Here is a 26056-nt window from a genome sequence, read left to right as displayed (position 1 = left end):
GTTTCATTAGTTTCCTTTTAAAATATTTTTGTTTTATAAAACTTGGGGGGGGGATTGTAAACACTTGAAAAATTGTACAAAAATATTTGCACGAAATAAATATATATATATATTCCATTCCCATTGTAAGCATACGGATTTCTTATTCTCGACAAGAGAAATATCTGAGAAATTTAAACACTGGAAGACCTTATGAAGAAATACAGAGAACTGTGTGGTCAGAATGCCATTCCCAGGCCAGCTAAGAATAGGCAATATTGCAAACTTTCTATGACCATATCAATATAATTATATAAGTGCATACACTCTTCACCTCCCCACCAAGATAAGCATTGCTCTTATCTTATAAATACAGAGTACAGTACCAAAGAAAATGAGTTCTGTATAGAAAGCAGCACCACTGAAAGGTATTTGACAAAGCAAAAATGCTACATTTGAAGGCTCACCATCCTCAAGAACAATAAATCACAACACAACACAAGGTCTCAGAGCAAGAAACTGCTATGGTAAATTTATAACTGTAGGATTCTGTAAAATCTCATATCCTAAGAAATGGCACGTTCCAAGACTGCCAGAAAGATCATTTATTGCAAGGAGGAAGAAATGCAGCATTTATATATATTTTTCAGATTAATTTTAATTGAGTGTCCCCAAAGAGAGGCATGAAAGGAGCTAACACTACTAATCTGTGCTCCCAGCTGCCAAGTTTCCATAATTAAAAACAACTTTTTTGGTAGGTACCTTCATGGAACTATGAGGTGCACACACAAAGACATTACTTATACTAACTTTAACTGTATATATATATATATTTAATTAAATTTTCTGTTTTACAATTTAGAACATTCATTTAAACAACCTTAAAATGCCTATGCCTTCTTCTCTTTCCATGGTTGATTTTACATATCATAAATCCCTGCATATTTTACATAAACGAAACCATTCAGAATTCCATTATTACATCCATCAAAACTTGTTTACACAGTTGGGTTTATCTGAACGCTGCCAACGTTTTCAAGTGTACACGATTTCCCCCCATATATTCAACAAATATTTTCCAATCTTCTTTAAACATATGTTCTTCTTGTTCTCTTATTCTATACTAGCTTTAACTGTAAGCCACTTTTAAGTACCTGCACCACAAAAAGAGGTGGACATAAAATTACTAAAAAAATATTAGGCATTGCAATCCGAAATAGTTCTGCTTGCATACACTTTTTGTATAGCATTTCCTAATGTCTAAGACATGGGTAGACAACCTAAGGCCCAGGGGCCGGATGCGGCCCAATCACCTTCTCAATCCGACCAATGGATGATCCAGGAATCAGCGTGTTTTTACATGAGTAGAATGTGTGCTTTTATTTAAAATTATCTCTGGGTTATTTGTGAGGCATAGGAATTCGTTCATTTCTCCCCCCAAAAAATAAAATAATATATATAGTCCCATATATATAGACCCCACAAGGTCTGAGGGACAGTGGACTGGCCCCCTGCTAAAAACGTTTGCTGGCCCCTGGTCTAAGAAATAAGCTGCTTTTCAAATTGACCAGGAGTTTGTCTCTTGCTGCAGCGAACTGTTGCAGCAAAACTAAAAGCAAGCTCAAGTAGGTACATTATTTCTTCAGTGTCTGCCTGCATTGCATCCAAGAGGCCGTAGCAGGGCTAAGGGAGGTCCATTTCATTCTGAACAAGGAGATATACAAATAGCACAAAACTGTTAATCGCCGAAGACTTTAAAAAGAACAGGATAACTTGAGTTGTCTGAAGGAATATGCAACGTAGTAAAAGCACAGGGGACACTCCTTGAGAAGGCAAAACCCTGGCTGAGGAAGTGACTACCGGTAATTGTGCCAAAAGGTAATAAAATCCCCTGCTAATTTAAGTTACAAAGTATTGTACCAGGCTATTGCAGTCCTCAGCCACCGCTTCTCTGTTGATTTTGATACAGGAAACGAGCCAAGTAAAAATCCAATAATAGTTCAGGGGCCAGCAAACGTTTTCAGCAGGGGGCCGGTCCACTGTCCCTCAGACCCTGCGGGGGGCCGGACAATATTTTGAAAAGGAAAAAAATAATGAATGAATTCCTATGCCCCACAAATAACCCAGAGATGCATTTTAAATAAAAGGACACATTCTACTCATGGAAAAACACGCTGATTCCCAGACCGTCCGCGGGCCGGACTGAGAAGGCGATTGGGCCGGATCCGGCCCCCGGGTCTAAGTTTGCCTACCCATAGTCCACACACACACACACACCAACCAGTCTTTATAAATACTTATGGTTGGCCACTATTGCTGAGACTGAGCCTCATTTATGTTTGCGGCGACCAATTAAGAACTATTAAAAACGTGATTTTAACAATGTGCCACTGATGTGAATTGCATATTCGTTTGTGCGTTTCGGGGGGGGGATAAATAAATAGCGCTGACGCATTGGTAGGAGGGATATGGCGACTAACTGTTCTGTTTTGGCACCTGTACCCCAGTTCCAGGAACCACGTGGTGAATAGCTTTTCTATCCAACTGGTTGTAGCAAGATGGACTTCCCCCTGCCCCCACTTAAAGAGAGTTTTCTGCCCTTGCTTCATGGCATTGGCTACCACTGACTGTGGCAAGGAAACTCAGGGTGTCATAGTGCGTCACATGGCAAATTCTCTTAGAACAGGGGTTCTCGAACTATGGTCTAGGTCTAGGAGCGGCACCAGGTGGTCTGCAGGGCACCTGTGGATTTGTGGTTGAATATGGGAGGTGGCCTGTGGGACGTGGGTGGCGCTGTGGGTTAAACCACAGAGCCTAGGACTTGCCGATCAGAAGGTTGGCAGTTCAAATCCCCGCAACGGGGTGAGCTCCCATTGCTCGGTCCCTGCTCCTGCCCACCTAGCAGTTCGAAAGCACGTTAAAGTGCAAGTAGATAAATAGGTACCGCTCCGGCGGAAAGGTAAATGGCATTTCCGTGCGCTGCTCTGGTTCACCAGAAGCGGCTTAGTCATGCTGGCCACATGACCCGGAAGCTGTACGCTGGCTCCCTTGGCCAATAAAGCGAGATGAGCGCCGCAACCCCAGAGTCGGTCACGACTGGACCTAATGGTCAGGGGTCCTTTAACCTTTATGGGAGGTGGCATATCGGTGGCATTAAATATCCGTATTGGTTTTAATTGCATTTTATTGTTTCTTCTGTTTCTTATCTTACATTTTTTGGTGTTACAATTTGAATTCCATGAATTTCAGGCTTAATATAATAGCGTGCAATATATAAGAAATAAAAAAGCAATTTTAATAGCGTACGGCATTTAACCCAAAGCATTGCCATAGTTACAGCAGGCAGAAACATCGTGAGTGGTCAACCAAGTACTCTCAACAATTTTCAAGTTGCCCAGGTGTGTGTGTGAGAGTTTTGGAACCACTGTCCTAGAGATAATATGATAGGGAGAGGTGTAAGTATGGCTATTTTATTTCCAACAGCATCCCCCTTGGTGGGAACAAAGTCTAGCTTGGCTCTAAGTCAGTACTAGGAAAACTCAGTGGAACAGAAATGTATTAAGAATGAAGTACTTTGCAATGTTAATACAGGGTCGTTTGAAATATTAGGGACATCCCCAAGTTTGACATTTGAGAGGTACTTTTCCAAGCCACAACTCATACAATTTCCATACCAGCAAGACTATTCATTTCAAGTAGTATTCTGCTGCATTGTATGACTATACAAGGTTGCTTTCATAAGGGGCGAGGAGAAAATATTGGCTCATGTTCTTGAAAGACACTTGGACTACATGAGAAATCTGTCATTAAGGCAGTGGCATTGTTCAAAAGAATTCTGTTGGGTGGCATCTGGCTAGGTCTCTCTAGTGATGAATCATGCAATTGAGAATGCATATTCCCCCATTTCCTCTGAATAATGCTACATTAAAATATACACAGGCTGACTCAAAATTAGTTCTGGCAGTTTCAGAAGGCAGAAGACCAATCCTTATATGCAAAAAGAAGCAAGCCAAAGAACTGAAAACAACTGAGAGGCAGGATAGAATATACATATGCCAATTTTTTAAAAGCTGGGTCTTTCAAAAATAAAAGAAACTAAATCTGTTTCAATCATCTTGACAATGTTTTTGGGACTTTAACTTTACTGTAGACATTGGGTCTACAGTTAGAATGAGGAAGGAATTTATAATTCAAAACCCATTTCCAGGTCATTAGGTTCGTATCATTAGTCACCCGTGACGTTTTCTCTGAAGCTATTTTCCATTATTATTTCTCCTTTCTCACGATCCTTTTTTATACCCATCCCATCCACAATAGTCTTCCATTTAATCCATAATATAAGCTTTCATGAGCCCAAGGGCTTATTTCAGATGAAATGCAGTCAAAGAATGCCTCACTTGCATGTATGTTTCTGCCTGATTGTTCCCAAGTCAAAGGCAATAGGATACACATCACAATTCATACATAGTGGATAATGAAGGAATCTTGCAGCTAAGGGGATAGAGAGTGATCTCATTGACTGAGTTTATGCTGGTGCATTAGTCACACAGGACCAAGCCACCAAAAGTAGTGGAGGACCTTGAGGTCTCAAATTTCATTGGTATGTTGTTTAGTCATTTAGTCGTGTCTGACTCTTCGTGACTCCATGGACCAGAGCACGCCAGGCACTCCTGTCTTCCACTGCCTCCCGCAGTTTTGTCAAACTCATGCTGGTAGCTTCGAGAACGCTGTCTAACCATCTCGTCCTCTGTTGTCCCCTTCTCCTTGTGCCCTCCATCTTTCCCAATATCAGGGTCTTTTCCAGGGAGTCTTCTCTTCTCATGAGGTGGCCAAAGTCTTGGAGTCTCAGCTTCAGGATCTGTCCTTCCAGTGAGCACTCAGGGCTGATTTCCTTAAGAATGGACAGGTTTGATCTTCTTGCGGTCCATAGGACATTCAAGAGTCTCCTCCAGCACCATAATTCAAAAGCATAAATTCTTCGACGATCAGCCTTCTTTATGGTCCAGCTCTCACTTCCATACATCACTACTGGGAAAACCATAGCTTTAACTATACGGACCTTTGTTGGCAAGGTGATGTCTCTGCTTTTTAAGATGCTGTCTAGGTTTGTCATTGCTTTTTTCCCAAGAAGCAGGCATCTTTTAATTTTGTGACTGCTGTCACTGTCTGCAGTGATCATGGAGCCCAAGAAAGTAAAATCTTTCACTGCCTCCATTTCATTGGTGTGCAACACCCAAATTTGCCCCCCATGCTTGTGCTCCATCCTAAATCATATTTACAGCCCCCCATGGCACCCCCAAGGCTTCATGACTGGTGCAACCAAACCAGCCACTCTCCCCTAAATCTGCCAAAAGCTAGAGTTTGGACACACTAAAAGTTTATCACCATGTCAATTGCAATTTTCCAGAGCAGCTCTTTCAGACAAGTCTCTTGCAAAGAAGGGGGTGTGTTATTCGATGCTTGACACTATTTTGAATCGAGATAGTGGACGGAGAAGTAACTTTGGTGTGTATCCACTCGATTTTTGGTGTGGCAAGTCCAAACTGCCAAATTACACTATTTAAAAATCACAATATTTTTGGGTTTCTACGAATTCCCAGGCAGCCCTGGGCATATAACCAGTGCTGATATATAACCAGTGGCGTTATATATCAACAAGAGAAACGGTCACAGCAATATGCAAAGCCACAAACTCACTTTATTGCCAGGTACTCCTACGAGAACCATGTCTTTTCTCTGTTGCTTCCTGTCACAATGATGAGCATTTTGCCAGTGTTGTTGTAATTGCCAGTCAACTGCATAAACGCTTTTACAGTGAAGCAGTGCTGCACAGCCCTCTACTACTACAACTATACAAAGCAAGTGGATATTTCCCCCGTTTTACAAATGTAGAACTAAGGCTGGAAAACTGTGACTTGATCAAGGCCGTCTAGTAAGCACAATGACTCACAGAATCATAGATGGGTGGATTTGTAATTTATATCTCATAGTAGTCCTGAGTTCATCCACTGAGTACATGTAGATTTTGAACAGAGAAGTGCAGATGCTTTGGGATAAAAGCACTGGTAGAAAAGCAACAACATTTAGAATTGGTCCCACTAGTTGAGAGAACAAAGGTTCAATAAATATGCAACGGTTTGATTGAGAAGACATCACCTGCAATGCAAAGTCATAAAACTATATGTTTTATCAATGCAGTGTCAGAATTCTAGCATTTATATAACTGGTAAAGTTTTCCAAAGAATACAGCAAGGGACATTTAAGCAATTAGTTAGAAGTTCATGATTTGCACTATTCCTCTTGGGTAGGAAGAAAGGGGTGGAGATAGGTAGAACTTTACCAAGATTAGGGATAGGATTTGGAATTCAGGTGCCACAAAGTGGACCCCCCCCCCCTCCTGTGCATTGCTGGCAGAGATACAGACATTGCTTCCCTGGAAGTTGAATTATTTTCAGCACCAACCAATATACAATTAGGATAAAGACTGAAGATAAAATGTAACCATGAAGAACTGTTTTGAGAAGGAAAGAATGTCAACGTATGTTATTTTAGTTCTTTAGATAAGTGACATTTCCCATGCAAATATACAATGAGAAAACACCGTTCTGTGATTGCATCCATAGACTAAATAATATGAATTATATTTGTCTTATTATGTAAATATAGCTTCCCACAAAAAGATAGCAGACTAATGATTAGCTTGTATACTTTCAGTTTTGCATGTTCTGTTTCTGCAAAATATAGTTAACATATTCCAGCTGACCTGAGATGCCTGGTTATAAACTCATGCAGCTGTTTAGTGTGAACGAATCTGACAAAGTGTAAACAAAAATTAATCGATACTTATTTTTATAACCAAGAGAGGAACTGCCTTAACAACGGTCTTAGAAAATAACTGTTCCAACGTGCAGCTGCTTAACTGCACAAAAGAGAACCATCACAAGCAAGTTAACAATATGTGTGAATACACTACACCCATTAAAGGTAGCTGGTATTGGCAGCCATTAAAAAAGTGGGGGTACTCTAACAATGAAATTTGTGTGGCACAGGCATGAAGCCCAGAAGCTATTTAACTTACATCAGTTGCTCTCTCTGACTCAATAAGCCCATCATCCCAAAATCTATTAAAAATGTACAGAATCAGATTATTTCTGATGTCAACTGATGACTGAGCACTAAAGATGCCCAACTAAGGTAGGAAGTTTTTGAAACTGCCATTCTAAGGCTATAGCAGGTGCCATTCTACTTCCTGTAAATCTAATTATAGCAGATAATTAGAGTATAGGAACATCAAGTGAGTCAAGGATACATTCACAAATCAGAATAAGATTCTGATCCTATCCCCAAACCAGAAAACCACTGATCTATGTGATTCCTTTGTTTTCTAAAATTTGGACCAGATTCAGGAGCGGTTCGGTTGCATTAGTTGAATATCCACATCTCTTATGAGATAGGCATAAAATTATATTTACACTTTTTAATTAAAAGAAGTGTTCTCCCCCATCCTTTTGCCTATTACCATTTTGGCCCGAATATAAGCTGCACCCCCCCCCCAAATTCCAACCATGAAAAGTGCGGCTTAAATTCATGACCTTACAAAAATTGACTTTTACTATGTCGCTGCTAAAACACAGACATACGGTAAAACGAGCGGCTTATATTTGGGTATTGTCTCCCCTCCCCCTGAATTTTAAAGGTGCGGCTTATACGTGGGCCAATACGGTACTCAGTGACAGGGGATATATGCAAACCTATGAACCAGATAATGGGACACGGGTGGCGCTGTGGGTTAAACCACAGAGCCTAAGGCTTGCCAATCAGAAGGTCAGCGGTTCGAATCCCCGCAACAGGGTGAGCTCCCGTTGCTTGGTCCCTGCCGCTGCCAACCTAGCAGTTCGAAAGCACGTTGAAGTGCAAGTAGATAAATAGGTACCGCTCCAGCGGGAAGGTAAACGGTGTTTCCGTGCGCTGCTCTGGTTCGCCAGAAGCAGCTTAGTCATGCTGGCCACATGACCCAGAAGCTGTACGCCAGCTCCCTCGGCCAATAAGCAAGATGAGCACCGCAACCCCAGAGTCGGCCACGACTGGACCTAATGGTCAGGGGTCCCTTTACCTTTACCTATGAACCGGATATTCACCACTAACGTTAAACAGAGTTGCAGTATATGCATATGTGTTCAAAGACCTAGAAAAGCTTGACACAGGTCACAGGACCTGCCCTTTCACATGCAGAATCACCACAACACCAGTCTAGGCCAATATACCAAAGCCCAAAGAACCTCATCAGAAGGCAATTGTTTGACAGATGCTTGGAGCATGCCCATTTCCGAATTGCTGCCTGGTGTAGCAACTGCTGTTGGTATATGACACTCATAAAGAAGAATGGTGGCATCCATTGTTTTCTATCGAAAGAAGAAGAAGAAACCCTAAATGTTTGATGCCAGCAAAAGAAATGGCAGATATTGCTGTCTGCGAGAACTTCCAATGCCAGTATTTTCGTTTTATTTATAAGAATGTTTACATGCTGCTAACTTGTGCCGAAAACATCTAAGCAGGATACAGCAAATATAAATATGCTTGTCAAGAGTCTGAACCGTGTTTTGGAATAATGTGCTCCCTGCCATGGAAACAGTTACCAAAAGATATTGCAGCAGAAGCTCTGAACTGTGGCAGATACAAGTGATCCAGATCTTCATGATTCACAACAGACTACACGGCTGTTCCTTGCTGCATTCATATTCGCTTCCAAGTCTTGTGGCAGGTTTTCTGAATGTTTGCAACACAAGCGTGCAAAGAAGGCATAATGAGAGCACTAGGATGGATTTCCAAACCTGAGACACTGGTGACAGCATTTGTAAAAGTGTTTTCTGTTCCACACAGAGAGACAGTAAATGAGAAAGAACTGTAGCCTCTTAAATGGGTGCAATGAGATGGGGCAGGAAGAAGGGTTTGGATCAGCACTGGATAAAACGTTTTCTGATCAGTAAAATCAGAGTTTTGTGATCAGAGTGAGCATTCACTAGAGTTGAACTCTGCAGAATAACTCTGATCGTGTGCAAGGAGCATTAACAAAAGAATATGGTATTAGAAGATGTGATTATCCCTAGGAGTAAAATGCATAGCAAATTGGATCTGTGAAACGGCAGGTAACATTCAGCAAATATAAAGCAATGCACACTGTGTTGTTTGTTCTGTATATATTGATATAGACACTAAATTGTCTCTAACTACATTGTTTAAAGACCTTGCGAGTCACAGTGGAAATCTGCTTTTTGCTGATGCACTGAAGGCAGAAAATGCAGTAATCTGGAATGGAGTTGAAAGGGAGGGAATAGAAAGCATAATTTGTTTGATGTTGGTTCTCCCTTTCTGCAAATATATGGAATCAACACTCAGTTCAACTAAAAACAATACCTAATTCATACTCAAACAAGACTCACTGAAATCAATGGGTTAACTATGAGTTAGACTACTAACATTTTATATCACCTCTTACATCTTTTCAACTCCCAAACTTAAACAAAATCCACATTTTTTTTCAAAATATCGAAACAAATTTTTGCCACCATGGTTAACCAGAACATTCTTATGTAAGTCAGAAGCATCAATTTACAAGAATTTACAGTGGAGGCTTCAGACTATGCTAATGATACCAATGAGTGTATGTTATAGTACATACTGATACACTATTCAGTACTTTGGGATCTGTTGAGTATAATGAGAGAGTGGAAAATTCTAGTTTGGCATTAGTTAAGACACTGGACACTAGGAAAGACAGATTACTCTTAGACGGGTTTGTTTAACATTGAGGATGTGTTTGCTGCCCTAGGCTCCTTTGGGAGGAAGAGCAGTATACAAATTCAATACATAAAACAAATATTTCACAGAACAGCGTATTCTGAAAATAAGTGCACTACATCAAATATGCAACAAAGTTAAGTCAGACACACACATTTCAAAAATACAGAATTAAACTTATATTCTTAATGCTCTGGTATATTAAAAAGTTGTAGTTGCATAGTTGTAACTCTCAAAGCACCACAGATGTTGATTTTGGACACTGCCTTTGATATAAAAAAGGACCGTGCAAAAAGAACTCAGTGACCAGGTTTTAAAAGCACAATAAATGCAGAGCAATTTCCTAAGTTGCCTCTTTCAAGAATATTTAACTCCCAATTGTGAAATACTTTGCCCTTCCCAAAGCTGAATTAACACCCACTGCACACACTCACACACACACTCATTCCCAATTAATGAAGCTGTTATTAAAAGTAAAATGCCACCTGTCAAAATATACCAAGGCTGATATATAACCCTACAACCAGAATAAGGTAATATTTATGTAATTAACTGGCACTGAACACGAGTAAGCATAGCGTACAGTTATACAGTTACACAAGAGGCACTCAGTATCCTTTAGTAATATTCTGTAGCTGAGGACATTTTGCTTCCACTGGGTTAACTTTAAAGAGTTTGTTTCCAAAGCTGTACTTTAACTCCTGCATAACTGGCATTGGCAACGCAATACCAAACGTTAAGCACCTTGCTTGCCTTTCATTTTCCAGTTGAACAAAGCCTCTGCAGCAGACATAGGCAAACTCGGCCCACCATATGTTTTGGGACTACAATTCCCATTACCCTTGACCACTGGTCCTGTTAGCTAGGGATGATGGGAGTTGTAGTCCCAAAACATCTGGTGGGCCGAGTTTGCCTATGCCTGCTCTGCAGCTTCCAAAGCCCTTTGGAAGCTTCCCTTGCTTTTAAACTTCCTCTTTCTAAAAGGCTCCGCTTTTTACATGGCAATCTTGTTTGCCATAGGAATGCAACTGTTACAGTAGTGTTTGCCCTCACAGTAAAGCTAAAAAGGGTAAAGGACCCCTGGACGGTTAAGTCCAGTCAAAGGCGACTCTGGGGTTGCAGTGCTCATCTCGCTTCAGGCCGAAGGAGCCGGCGTTTGTCTGCAGACAGCTTTCCAGGTCATGCGACCAGCAGGACTAATACGCTTCTGGCGCAACGCAACACCGTGACGAAAGCCAGCGTGCACGGAGACACTGTTTACCTTCCCGCCGCAGCGGTACCTATTTATCTACTTGCACCAGCGTGCTTTCGAACTGCTAGGTTGGCAGGAGCTGGGACAGAGCAATGGGAGCTCACCCCGTCATGCGGATTTGAAATGCCAAGCTTCTGACTGGCAAGCCCAAGAGGCTCAGTGGTTCAGACCACAGCGCCACCCACATCCCTCACAGTAAAGTGTTCCTGGCAGGTCTCTAAACATGTGAGTATGTGTGATTGAGAGCCAGTGTCATGGAGGAGATGGCCGGATCCTGAGGAGGAATGGGAGGAGCTCAGGGAGTTGGAGTTGGGCACCCCTAAGTTGCAGGTATTTGATTCACTGGACCAATTATGGCCAAGAGAGCCATTCTGGCAAGACACAGGTGACTTGCATGCCCCCAATTAACTGCCGAATTCCATTAATGCTATCCGGGCAAATCCAAACCTCATGACTGGAGTGGGGGCACTTCAGAAACGGGGCGATGCTATGAAGCTATTGCAGGTTTCATGCAGGGGGTGGTCAGATGCTAAGGAGGAACAGGAGGTGCTCAGGGAGTTGGAGATGTCTAAACTTGGCAAGGAGGATGGATCCAAGGCAGGGGCAAAGTGGGTTGCCAGAGGACTGTTCCAGCCCTGTGACATTGGCCAACCCTAGGCAGACGTCTCCTCCTGTCAGTGAGGATGTCCCTCTTTCAGGAAGGCAACTAATTGGGAGTTAATTGGGTGCTGACCACTTGCCACGCTAAGAGTTGCGCTTACCCCACTCTTCAAAAGGAAGGTCCAGGGAGCATGTGGCTTATTGGATCAACATTATCTGCTTGCACTTAGCCATGTCTCTATAAAGGGTAAAGGTAAAGGGACCCCTGACCATTAGGTCCAGTCATGGCCGACTCTGGGGTTGCGGCGCTCATCTCGCTTTATTGGCCGAGGGAGCCGGCGTACAGCTTCCGAGGTCATGTGGCCAGCATGACTAAGCCACTTCTGGCAAACCAGAGCAGCGCATGGAAACACCGTTTACCTTCCTGCTGAAACGGTACCTATTTATCTACTTGCACTTTGACGTGCTTTCGAACTGCTAGGTGGGTCCTAGGTGCCACGGGGATTCGAACCGCCAACCTTCTGATCGGCAAGTCCTAGGCTCTGTGGTTTAACCCACAGCGCCACCCGTGTCCCCATGTCTCTATACCTGGCCCTTTATACAAGATACCTGCTACATCTTGTAACCTTCACTTTGCCTATGTACCAATCTGATTTATGCATCAAAACCTTTAGCAGAAACTGTGCAGGGAGTTCCATGTTCTTCATCCAACATTGAGGGCCACGACCGACAGCCAAGACTCTCATGGAATGTGTACACACATGTGAGGATGCTGGGGGGGGGGGACGGGACGACAGCAGTGTAACAGTGGCAGAAAACATTACCATGAAAACTATGAAGCTCCTCACTGCTTTGCGTTTAGGAGGGGGCTTTTCGCTCCAACTTGTAATCAAGGTTTTACACTCCTTTGCAACAGCCAACTTGGAACAGAGGTCCTGTACTCCTCTTCCAATGTCAGTAAAACACTACCAACTGCAGGGTGGAAAAATCAACTATTTGATTTGATGAAAAGGGCAATATTCTTATCTGCTGCCCGTAGCATCAGCCCACAAGGAAATGACACCAAGGAAGGCAGCAGTTGGCCAGGCGACAAAGCAACAAACATTTTACAGATGTCAGGAAGAGCTTGAAACCTTAACTTTTGACAGCAATATTAATGCTCTTCTTCTTCTTTTTAATGTATGAATTGCATATACAATGCATGCACATTTGACAAAAAAATAAATTGCAAGTATATAAGGAATGAGTTTGCACAACACAATGAATAACCAAACTAGATGGATCGCAAGCTTCCTCCCACACCCTTCAAACAAAATTTCTACAGGTACCTATCTTTCCCCCTCCATAGCTATTAGCCAAGACCACATCACAGCTGTTTTTAATCAAAGAAAAGGATGTTGGAAGATACAATCATGTATCTCCCATATAATTCACACTGATTCTGCTGTCTGAAAACCAACAGCTCATATACAGACACTGTTTTTTGTTTTGGTTGGTTTGGTTTGGTTTTGTTAAATAGCAACAGCTTTAAAAAATCTACGAAATTGCCTGACATGTTTCCTACTGGTATTTTTCATTTCCTTCATCCTCCATTTATTTTCCCAAGTTACAATTCAGCAATGTCAAAGGGAATCTGTTTCCTATATAGACCAGGAAAGTTGGAGTGATCAAGTAAGAGGATGGAGAGCTAAACAGCCTCACTGGCTTCTGTTACTGAAACTGCACGTTTCATTACTCCTTCCCACCGAAGATAAAAAGTTCGCTGCCCCAGATCTCCCCTTCCCCAACAACCCACACAATCTTTCCTTCTTAAGAAGCAGATTAGCAGCTGGAAAACAAGTTCCATGCTGCAAAAGAGAAAGCGCAAAAACAAACCATAACATAATTATATGCACAAGGACTACAATAATTACCCCTTAGCTGAAACACAATAGGCACCTGAGGGAAATCTCCTCAACCCTTTAACTATATTTTGAAGGTGCATTACTTAAACACCGATTCCCACCCCCCAAAAAGTTTTTTTAAAAAATAAAAATACACACCATCGGCAAGGTGGAAGAAAGGCCTCTTCTTGTCCACGAGGAAAGAGTTCACATCTTTCTACCTCAGACTGCAACTACAGCCTAAACAGAGAATTATTAAAATATTTCATTAATATTGTTTTAATAGAAAGGGTGAAAATAGTGGGGAGGGGGTGGGTTACACCCCTAGCCTTCATAACTCTGAATATCCCAAGCGATCCACCCCGTTTTGATAGGGTTGCACTTTGGTTTCATTCGTATCTGGGAAGGGAATTTCTCTGGGTGGGTGGAAGGAAGGAAGCCCAACCCGCCCGAAGTTTCCTGCGTAAAATTAGTTTTGCTTTTGTGGTTTCAAAAGGAGGGAGTGAGAGAAAGAAAGAAAGAAAGAAAGAAAGAAAGAAAGAAAGAAAGAAAGAGAAAGAGGCCGGAGTAACAACCCCACCAACGCCTCCTTTAACCCCCAACCCCGCTATCCTTTCCTCCCCACTCCCGCCAGGCAGCAAACCCTCTGCTGCGCCCCCAAACTCGCCCCACCGGGGAAGCGAAAGCGCAGCAAGGCGCCCGGGCGCAACGCAGCTCCTGGAGAAGGACCGGGAGCTAATACCTCGGGAAACGGGCGCGTGGGGAGCTGGCCACCGACTCTCCCCCCGCGACGGCGGCGCTGCAGAGGAAGCCGAGGTTTCCCTCCGGCTCCCCCCGCTACATACAGGCAAGGAGGAAGCAGCCGGAGATGGAGCGACGCCCGTCGGGGCGGGCCAGCTGCTTGGTGCACGCCTGGGAGCGCGCCCGGGCGGGTCCGCCTCTCTCTCTCCGCCGCCCGGCTCTTCCCGGTCGCTTCGCCCGGCGGCGCTGGGGAGCGAGGAGAAGAGAGGCGCCTCCTCCGCTCGGGACCCAGACGGCGCGGGACGCGGCGAAGGGCCTGCGCTCGGGACGCGCTCGCCAGCTGCGTCACGACGCACGGGCTCTCCAGGAGAGGCAGGGGCGCACGGCAGCGGCCGCCCCGGGGAGGAGCCGCCGAGCGCCGGGGAGGAGCCGCGCCGCCCACGCCCGACGTCGGAGCCGGGAGAGCGATCCGCTCGGAGAGGCGGCGCCTCGGGTGAAAGGGAACGCGAGGACGGAGCTGGGCAGAGCGACCCGGTGGTCACCTTGCGAGATGCGACCCCGATGCCTGCCTCCAAGATTTCTCGGGAGGTCCTCTTCTTCGTTTTAAAATATAATTTTTTAATTAAATTTTCTTTTCTACCATTTAAAGTACTCATTTTTTACATCCTTAAGATATCAATGACTTCCGTTCTTCTCTTTCCATGGTTCATTTTGCATATCATAAACCCTTGCATGTTTCACAAAAACTATACTATTCAGTATTCTATTATTGATGGTTGGACAGTGTTCTCGAAGCTACAGTGGTACCTCTGGTTGCAAACGGGATCCGTTCGCAACATGAAAAGAGCGCAACCCGCAGCGGCGCATCTGCGCATGCATGGGGCGCAATTCACCACTTCTGCACATGCACGTGACATCATTTTGCGCTTCTGCGTATGCGTGGGCAGCGAAACCCAGAAGTAACCCTTTCTGGTACTTCGGGTCGCCGCAGGACGTAACCTGAAAGAACGTAACATGAAGCGGATGTAACATGAGGTATGACTGTACTAACATGAGTTTAACCAAGCTGCGGGAGGCAGTGGAAGACAGGAGTGCCTGGCGTGCTCTGGTCCATGGGGCCACGAAGAGTTGAACACGACTAAACGACTAAACAACAACAACAAATTCCATTATTACATCCAGTGCTGGATTTACATTTAAGCTAAACAAGCTATAGCTTAGGGCCCCACTCTCTTGGGGGCCCTCAAAAAATTTAAAGAAAAAAAACTGGATGTACATTTCCAAAATAAGGATAAAAAACAAACAAAATAAAAGCTACATACAGCAAGTGTGTTTTGTGTTGTGTAGGCTCCTATTTGTTATGTGCTTTAGATACTTTAGATATATTCAACACAAAAAAAACAGCAACAATTTGTTGTTGACAAAGGACATGTAAAGGGCCTCATTACCTTCAGTAGCTTAGGGCCTCATCAAACCTAAATCTGGCCCTGATTATACTCATCAAAACTTGTTTACACTGTTGAATTCATCTGAAGGCTGCCAGCTATTAATGCTACAGTTATTTCCCATATATTCAATAAACGTTTTCCAATCTTCTCTAAACTGCATGTTCTTCTTGTTCTCTTATTCTATATCTTCTTCTTCTTCATCTTCATCATCATCATCCTAGAATTGTAGAGTTGGAAGGGGTCCACCATGATCATCTAGTCTAACCCCACTGCAATGTACCTGAGCACTAGCATAGCTGGGGGGCGGGCCGCACCGGGCATCCACTTACCATGGAGGCAGTGCTCCTGAGCCACGCGTCTCTCCTGGAAGGCGGCAGGATCTGGTTCCCTGCCCCGGCTCGCCCCATCCTGTGGATGGCTTGCCCCGGGGGCCCGAGCGGCTGGCTACACCACTGCACCCGAGCTTTAAATACTAAGTTATTGTGCGGCATCAATTTACCCATAAACTGATATATATTCAGCACTGAATGAGAAACACCAAGCACACATTATCATCAAAAGTCAATTCTTTAAAAATTCTAAGGCAGAAATATATATTTTTTCTTCAAAAATAGAAGCATTATACAAAAATATCATGCAAAACCCGTAGACTAATAATACAGTGGTACCTCTGGATGTGAACGTGATCAGTTCCGGAGCCCCGTTTGCATCCTGCGCACGCGCAAGCGGCAAAACCTAGAAGTAATGTGCTCCGTTACTTCCGGGTTGCCACGGAGAGTAACCTGAAAACACTCAACCTGAAGCATATTTAACCCGAGGTATGACTGTAGTAATTCTAAGGGTTGTATAGCTCCTTATCTCTTTAGTGTGGGGTTGGATAACTCCATACCCTCCAACATTGATCCAATGAAAATAGGGACATCCTAAAGAAAAGCAGGGCATTCCGGGATCAAATCAGAAACCGGGACTGTCCCTGGAAAACAGGGACACTTGGAGGGTCTGCTACCTCAGCAGAATCTGGTGTATCCAATGTGTGCTATTCCATACACAAGGCAGGCTTGAAGGTGAAGTGAGGCTTTACAACTGTTTCCCCACCACCACAAAGAACCCTCAACAACTTTTGTGCCTGAATTTTCACTTTTTGATAATGTGTGAGAAGTTTAACCCAAGATCTGGCAGTCAAAAAGTTAAATAACCTTGTAAAAAATATCTGCCCTTCCCCTTCTTCTCTTCCTGTTCTCTTGTGAGGAATATCTATTGCTGTTATCTGGGGATGAGATTATGTATTTAGTTTCACTTTCCCCTGTTTCTTACTTAGTGGGTAAATGCAAAACCTTTTGTATTATTTTGTATGTACTGTGGTATTTTATGCATTGTGACTTGTATTTTTATTGATCATAGTTGAGTGGTTATTTACTGTAATTGTTAGGATTGAATTCCTGTTCAATTATTATTTGCTGATGTTCTGAGTGTTAATTTTATTGTGTACGATTATATTCTAATAGATTATTGCTTCATTTGATATAAGTCGTTCCATTTTAAAGTTATGCTTTATCATATAACTTTTTGTATTGGATCAGATTATTATAGCATGTGTGTGTTCTTTGTTGAGTATCTTGGGCTTGGGTATGTGTGTGTTCTTTGTTGAGTATCTTGGGTGATCGGAAGGCCAGCGGTTCGAATCCCCCCAATGGAGCGTGCTCCTGTTGCTCTGTCCCAGCTCCTGCCAACCTAGCAGTTTGAAAGCACGCCAGTGCAAGTAGATAAATAGGTTCTGCTGTGGCAGGAAGGTAAACGGTGTTTCCATGCGCTCTGGTTTCTGTCACTGTGCCAGAAGTAGTATAGTTGTGCTGGCCACATGACCCAGAAAGCTGTCTGTGGACAAACGCTGGTTCCCTCGGTCTGAAAGCGAGATGAGTGCCGCAACCCCATAGTCGCCTTTGACTGGACTTAACCGTCCAGGGGTCCTTTACCTTTTCTCCTTCTTCTTCTTTTTTGCATTGGCTCTAATAATTTTTTTTTTTAATAAATGTTTATTAAAATTTTCCATCTTAGTAAAAAAAAGAAAAAGAAAAAAAAAGAAAAAGAAAATTTTTTTAAAAAACACATAAAGTTTACAATCCGTATTTTCAATGACATATTTCCCTGACTTCCCCACACCTCCCCTTCTTATATTCCAATTCAAATTGTTAGTTCAACAAGTTCTTATCCCCAATTTTTAACCTTTTTATATTTAGTTCATTTTAAAGAAAAAACCAATTTTCACTTATAAACATCCATATTTATACATCAGTACTCATTCTTAAAACCTTTTTCTAAAGTCGACCCAAATTCCCTTCCACGAATTCCCCAATTTTCTTACTAATAACAAAACAAAATAAAAAAACAGATTATAATTATACACCCTTTGGATTCCCAAACCCCACCACCCCCTTCCCCGGTTTCGATCCCCAACAGATGTCCATCAGTCTTAATCTACTATCAGCCTGGAGACCTCACATCCGAGGCTCTTAATTCTCTCTCAATTCCTCTCTGCTGGTTTTTTTGATAGTCTTTAGTATTAAACACCAGATCTCGGAGAAGCTCTGTCCCCATAAGGTCCATGTTTCTTCCAGCCAGACCTCCATACTTAAAAGTGGAGCCCGAATCTTGTTTCTTACTCCTTTTAAGTCCAATTGTCCCGAAAGCTCCAACTTCCACCTGGCTCTAATAAAATTTTCAACTGAAATGTTATTAGAACCCACCGGAAGCTCATGTAGATTAAGTTATTTAGAAATGCAATTTTTTGGCAGAGGCGTAGATCTAAGTCCTTCTATTTAAACTTCTGAGCATCGGTATGTTTGTGCAGTTAGGTTCCATGGGGCACATTGCACCTAAATTTTCAGCACACTGGTGTAGGGGCAACTGTACAAAATGTACAGTGGTACCTCTGGTTACGTACTTAATTCATTCCAGAGATCCGTTCTTAACCTGAAGCACCAATTTAGCTAATGGGGCCTCCCGCTGTCGCCACACGATTTCTGTTCTCATCCTGAAGCAAAGTTCTTAACCCGAGGTACTATTTCTGGGTTAGGGGAGTCTGTAACCTGAAGCGTATGTAACCCGAGGTACCACTGTACTCCTACATGTCTTACTTTACCATAAGAACATGTTATGGGGGCTATAGCGCACAGTTGCTTTGAAACCTCTGTGAATCAGCCCTTAGCCTGAGCATTACATTGCCAGTGTCATTTGTCTCCAAGCCATCGTTGATGGTATCCCTAGTTCACAAAGGCCTGCTTTGCTTCACTTGGAAGAGATTTAAAAAGCATTTGGATGCATTCCGCTCTTGCTTCATGGAGTACAAAACTCCCAGGCCCAGCTTCTCTAGACTCAGAACAAGACATTCTGCGCAGACTGAAAGCTCAGAGGAAATGAGAAGTTGAGCTTCCAATCAAATGTGACTGATACGAACAGAAGATCACTATCGTGTTTCTTTCCTGGCAGGGAAGCTGATGGAACCACCCTAATAGGTCTAGTTCAAAAATAATTCCTCAAGTCAGGACAGGATTTTTGGGAAGCTGTTTCAATACAGAGTCGCTGTAAAGAAAGCACTCCCACAGGGAACAGAAATGAGCGTTTAAAAGGGCTTAGCTATTCTATAGCAGAAACCCTCCAGCAAGAAACAGAATCATTCATCCTAAATTTTAATGAATGCTGTTACATACAAGTACCAGACCTTTTTTCACTTGGTCCCACTTTCTTTCCTCCTGGCAACCAGATAGTTCAGTTGATAGAGCATGAGACTCTTAATCTCAAGGTCATGGGTTTGAGCCCCACTGAATAATTTGGGGAGGAGGTAGATGTGTGTGTCCCCCCCAAAAAAACCCCAACAGCTTTTGACCAAAATAATAATAATCAACTTTGTCTGGATTTTCACTTTAGGGAATGTGGCAGCCCTAGACTAGATGACTCTCATGGTCCCTTCCAACTCTACAGTTCTAAGATTCTTCGTCTTCTTCTCTGGAATGTGTCTTGGGTGATATCCAGTGGTGCTCGTCTGGAATAGATTCCTGCTCACACCACAGAGCTTCTTCTTATTCTCCTCCCTCCTCCTTTAAAGCCCTATGCGGCCTAGGACCCTCGTACCTACAGGACCGCCTCTCCTGGTATGCCCCGTGGAGGACCTTAAGCTCCATAAATAACAACACTTTGGGGGCCCCGAGCCTCAAGGAGGTTAGATTGGTCTCAACTGGGGCCAGGGTCTTTTCAGTACTGGCCCCGACTTGGTGGAACGCTCTGTCACAAAAAGCTAGGGCCCTGCGTGACTTGACATCTACCCGCAGGGCCTGCAAGATGGAGCTGTTCCGCCTGGCCTTCGGCTTAGAATCACTCTGACCCTTTATATGGGATTTGGTATATAAATCTTCCTATGGATAGCTGGCTTGGGAGAATATCTGATGTTTCCTCCCTTTATGGTCTTGATCTATGGGCTACTACTAAAATGAGGCTGCATTTTAAGCTGTATTTTAACTTTTTTTCCCTGAGCCTGGCCCTGGCCAGGAAGGGTGGGGTATAAATAAATTTATTATTTATTTATTATTATTATTATTAATTACATGACCCCCAAATCTGCTATGGAGAGCTGGGGTCCCTTCAGAGTACCTACTTTTGGGAGGCTACAACGGAGAGGAAAGGAAGGGGAATTCTGCTTGTGCCCACATTGGATATAAACACTTGTGTCTAGCTTTAGACTGAAAGTCTGTGAGTAGGGGGTGCACTCAGGTGCACGACCTAGTGATTTGATGTACTAAATGTATCTTGCAATAATCTAAAAGTTACGGTTTTTACCCTCCATTTAGGAACAAAAAAGACTCCAAGGGCAAGGGCAAGGGCAATGGTTGGGTTAACAAACAGTTAGAAATCCAGTAAAGGTCTGAAAGATTTCTACCACTTGCCCTGGTAGAATGTGGCTCGGTTTCTAAGCGTTCATCTTTAATAAGGTAAGTTTCTAGCCCTCATGACTGTGAGGGAAAAACTGAAAAAACATACGTTACCTGGATCTCAACAGAAATGATCACGAGCAGACTTTTGTTCTGACCAATTGGAGAAAAGCTTGATATGTGTGCCAAGAAAGGGGAATGATACCAAATCTTTCTATCTCCTGCACTGACTGATAAAGAAAGGAAGCAGAACTCTTCTAATTCATTTGCTTATCAATTTCTGTCATGCATAAATGTGTGTGTGTGTATACAGCCCTTTTATACTGATGCCACTGGTGCATATGTTGGTATGTGTGAGTATAAATGGTGGGTATATAAAGCCAATCCTTCCCTCAACATGTGAGGTAGTCAACTGAAGGTCGTCTCAAGAAAAATACTTTTTTTGGAGAGCCACATTGCCTGGAAAGGCTCCTAGAAACTCCAAGGATGAGAAAAGAGAAAGCAAGCAGAGCTACATTCATATCAGGCAATGAAACCAGTATCCGAGCTTCTTTTATCATGGCTTTAAATAACATCCAAGAGCCCTGAAGAGTTTGCACCTTCTGAAATGAAATGTGACCATACTGGGCTTTCATGGCAGCTTTCCATTTACATATATGCTGATATTTGGGTTTTGACATTATGCAGACATTATTCCGCATCCTTTCCCACGAATATTCTGAGTGTCACAAAGCAAAGGCCACCGTTCTGACTCGGGCAAAAATTGCACTTAAGCCTCTGAATTTAAGAGGGGGACGGGGACCCTGCAGTTTCAGAGCTCTAAATGCCAAAGCACTTCTATAGCCAATTCCACACTAAACGAATCTGGAATAAGCGCCATTGAACACAGTGGGACTTGCTCCTGAGTAAACATGCACACAATTGCCCTTTTTATATTTCGTTTGCAAACCCCACATAATCTCAAAACCCATGGTAAAACACTATAGCCTTAGAGGGTTTCCTTTAATAAAAAATATATCCCTTTCAGTTTTTTAACAAATTTAAACAGATAACTTCAAGTCCAAATACAAAATATACATTTATCATCACTTCCCTTCCATTATCCCCCCTCCCATCCATGGTTTTTGTTATTGTTGTTATGCTGTACAGTGGTACCTCTGGTTACATACTTCATTCGTTCCAGAGGTCCGTTCTTAACCTGAAACTGTTCTTAACCTGAAGCACCACTTTAGCTAATGGGGCCTCCCACTGCTGCCACTGTGCGATTTCTGTTCTCATCCTGAAGCAAAGTTCTTAACCCGAGGTAGTATTTCTCAGTTAGCAGAGTCTGTAACCTGAAGAGTATGTAACTAGAGGTACCACTGTATTGTGTTTTTAATATTCGGTTGGGAGCCGCCCAGAGTGGCTGGGGAAACCCAGCCAGATGGGCGAGGTATAAATAATAAATTATTATTATTATTATTATTATTATTATTATTATTATTATTATTAACTCTTTTCTGCTACACAGTCGATTCCCCCCCATTCTCGTTTCCTATCAAAATATTTCTTGCTGAATTTATTCTAACACTGTCAACATTTTAATGTGTTTACAATGATTCTTCAGATATTCTCCGTATCCTTTCCAGTCATCCGTATACATTCTTTTCACCCTGCTGTCTTGGTCTACTCGCCACGAGAGCTGTGAGTGTGCAATTCCCAGTGAAGTGTGTGGCTAGCCTGTGGGGAATGTGACTAGTAACGACAATCCTTCTGCCCTGTTACATGTTCATAAGGAGGAGGGGGGTGTCGTATGAAGCCCTTTACCAGAGCCATTCACATGTCAGTCCGCATATCCCTTCTAGAGTTCTTAAAATGGCGATGCCCTCTTTCGGAAAACACGGTGGTGCTCTCTCATCACACCAAGTTGAGCAAGACTGATGAGCCAATACTTAGCCAAAGCCAACTTTTGTGTTAACAATGCCTAATGGTGCAGAGGGCAGCGGGTGGGGCTCACGTCAGATAGTTTTGATAGTGGCGATTGGGAAATCCTCCGATGGCTCGCAAAACTCCTCCATAAAAGCACAGGGAATGCCTTGCCAGAGCCGAAAATTGCAATAGGCAGAACATGAGCGGCAGGTTGTTTGGAGAAACCTTTGAAGCGCGGCAAAGGTGAGATTACTAGCATGAACGCATCTCGGTCACCCCCTCCCAAACAGCAAGTGGGGGAGGTGTGAATTGGGAAAATAAGTGGTAGGAAAAAAAGACTGAATTCATCCCCTATAAATGCTCTTTGGGGGGAAACAGAGAGGCGGAAATGTGTTATGATATAATGCAGTGGTTTCCAACCAGTGTGCCGTGGCACCCTAGGGTGCCTTGAATGATAGTCAGGGGTGCTGTGGGAAACACTGGCCTCTGTCCATCTTTCCACCCCTCCCTCCTCTGATGCCCTCTCACATCTCAGCCTCCGAAAGCATTGTGTGGTTGGTTGTTGCAGCAGCCCTGGCTACAAGCGCCCCAGGCAAATAGTGCCTCTTGGTTGCCAGGAGCTGAGGTGGCCTCAGAGTAAGCAAGAAAGGGGGTGAGGGAGCCCAGCCAGCCAGCCCCTGCTGTTGGGAATGGACAGACAGACAAGTGGGAGGCAGGCGCCACAATGGCCTTCCTTGTGCTTGCTGTGTGCAGTAATAATAATAATAATAATAATAATAATAATAATAATAATAATAATTTATTATTTATACCCTGCCCATCTGGGTATAACTTTCCTGAACAGGGCTGCCTTCAGATGTCTTTTAAAGATAGGATAGCTGCTTATTTCCTTCACATCTGAAGGGAGAGCACCACTACCGAGAAGGCCCTCTGTCTGGTTCCCTGTAACCTCACTTCTCGCAATGAGGGAACCGCCAGAAGGCCCTCGGCACTGGATCTGTGTCCGGGCTGAACGATGGGGGTGGAGACGCTCCTTCAGTGCCTTGGAGCCGAGTGCCTGGTGCCCAAGTGAAGCCCTTCCACCATGTGGGCCTGGCTACTACTACTACTATCTCCTAAGGAGAGTAAGGTGCTGGCCTCACGTTCACCTTTGGCCAGTCTCTGTCGGGCCATTAAGGCTGGGTGCATCCTTGTCCCAGGTCCTTGTGGGACGCTGAGAGGAGGCACCTCTCTCTAGGGCGGGGGAGAGGACAGCTCAGAGATCAGGGGTGGTTGTAGTGGCTGCCTGGAGGACTCCCAAGGAGAGGAGGCTGAGCGAACACTCCACAACAGAGGGCCGAGGGGCTGCTGGCTTTGCAGGCAAGGGGTGACATAACTAGGCTCCTGAGGCTCTGAGCGCATTTCCCCACAGGCGAGCCCCAGGAAGAATGTAGTTGGCCAAGGGAGCCGTGGACTCAAATAGGTTGGAAACCTCCAATATAATAAAATCTTAAGAGTGCCGTCACCCTGCAGTTCACCTGGCCACAGACAGGTGGCACCGTGAAGTACAGCAGGACAACAGCCTTCAGAGAACTGCCAGCCCATCATAGCAGCATCGGAGGGTGGCGGCAGTCAGCCCAGGCAAACTACAGAGGAAGGGCCACAACAGGCTGGGGCAGCTCCTCAGCTCTCCTGCCCGCTTCCTGTTGCTGCCACCTCACCAAAGATGCCATTCTCCTGCGAGCAGGGCGGGCGCCGAGAAGCTGCCCAGGCCTGTCATGACCTCTGCCTCCACAGCTCTCCAGGAGGCGGTCTAAAGGGAATGGCTTGCCTGGGCTGTGTCAACGTCCGGGTCACGGGTGATCGAAGTCCTGGCTGGGGACGTCGGGACTGGGGGCAAGATGGCAGGGTGAGAGCAGGAATGGGAGTGCAGATGCCAGGAGTCAGAAAGCGAAGAGTCCGAGGGTCAGAGAGCTGGGAGTCAAGAAGCCAAGGGTCCGAGGGTCAGGAAGCAAGGAGTCACGAAGTCAAGGGTCCAAACATCAAGAAGCAGGGAGTCAAGAAGCCGAGGTTCAATGATCAGGAAGCAAGAAGCCAAACACAGCAAAGCAGGAAGCGTGTTGCTGTGGCAAAGAGCCAAAGGGAAATGCTGACCTTATATCCCTTCCTGGCTCTTGCCACCAGGTGCTGTGAGTTACCAATCGGCCTCACCTGTGTGGCCACACCTTGCCTCTTCAGAACAAACTTAGGAAGGTCCCAGTCCTGCAAAGTCCTACTGGTCACAGGGCCTGGCTCCTGCACACACTCCTGACAGGCTGCCACAGACACCCCCTCCTCAGGAGAGATGGTCTAAGGGGGCAGAGGGGACATCTCTCCCTCCATGCATTTCCAGACTTTCCTTCCCTCCAAGTAATGCCCAGATGCACCTGATTTGGAGGCAGAAGCCTTGGGATCTATAGCAGCATGACGTTAAAAAAGAATGGGTTAACTGGTAGGGGGCAGACTGAAAGTGGGAGGCTTGGAGGGGGCTGGTGACTGAAGGGATGGGGGGGTTGGTGAGGGGGTTTTGCGGGGGTGGCAGGTGACATGAGCAGGTGACCAGCCCCTAGTATTCGCTTATCTCCATTGTTCTTGACAGTTTTTCCTTCAGTAAGAAGATTTGGATCCCTGTATTATTATTTTTGGGACGCAGGTGGCGCTGTGGGTTAAACCACAGAGCCTCGGGCTTGCCGATCAGAAGGTCGGCGGTTTGAATCCCCACGACGGGGTGAGCTCCCATTGTTCAGTCCCAGCTCCTGCCAACCTAGCAGTTCAAAAGCACGTCAAAGTGCAAGTAGATAAATAGGTACCGCTCCGGTGGGAAGGTAAACGGCATTTCCGTGCGCTGCTCTGGTTCGCCAGAAGCGGCTTAGTCATGCTGGCCACATGACCCGGAAGCTGTACGCCGACTCTCTCGGCCAATAAAGCAAGATGAGCGCCGCAACCCCAGAGTTGGTCACGACTGGACCTAATGGTCAGGGGTCCCTTTACCTTTATTATTATTTTACCTCAAGGGGAAACTACTGAGAAAGAGCTGGAATAATAATAATAATACCCCACCCATCTGGCTGTGTTGCCCCAGCCACTCTGGGCAGCTTCCAACACATACAAAAACATAACAAAACGTCAAACATTAAAAACTTCCTGATCCAGGGCTGCCTTCAGGTGTCTTCTAAAAGTTGTGTAGCTCTTCATCTCCTTGGCATTGAAAGGGCATCTCTCCCAATTTACAAATCCACTCTTCCTTTGCTGGTGTGTCCTGAGATTTCCATTTAATGGATTTGTAAATTAAGTGAGTATATAGAATTGGCAAAATTAACTTCAATTATAAGATATCAATCCAATCAAAAGTTAAGAATGGAGTGGAAGTATTTCAAAGATTATATGTCAAAATGTTGTTCTAAAAATGACATGTGAATAGGCGTAGAATAAAAAAATGTAAGCAATAACAAAACCAATAAAGAAGGAAAAATCAGAATTTAACAAAAATAATGTATAGAATGCAAT

The 26056-nt window shown here is 44.1% G+C and overlaps 1 protein-coding gene across 2 annotated transcripts in view; it reads right to left on the bottom strand.

The window, feature by feature from the left end:
• The window catches only part of JAK2 (Janus kinase 2), an 81040-nt gene extending 66372 nt beyond the window's left edge, over positions 1 to 14668 (bottom strand). Inside the window, exons 1-2 of one of the 2 annotated variants that reach the window (XM_083592920.1) lie at positions 14255 to 14668; positions 13672 to 13752 (exon numbers count right to left, since the gene is read on the bottom strand). The gene's annotated coding sequence lies outside the window, so the exon portion shown is untranslated. The remainder of the gene's footprint in view (positions 1 to 13671; positions 13753 to 14254) is intronic. The other variant, XM_083592921.1, reaches the window with a different exon arrangement.
• Positions 14669 to 26056: the final 11388 nt, after the last annotated feature.

This window comes from Podarcis filfolensis, assembly GCF_964270895.1.
Source record: "Podarcis filfolensis genome assembly, chromosome: 17".
Taxonomy (NCBI): Eukaryota; Metazoa; Chordata; class Lepidosauria; order Squamata; family Lacertidae; genus Podarcis; species Podarcis filfolensis.
Note: the sequence above shows the minus strand (reverse complement) of the source record. Positions and strands in the feature narration are given on the sequence as shown.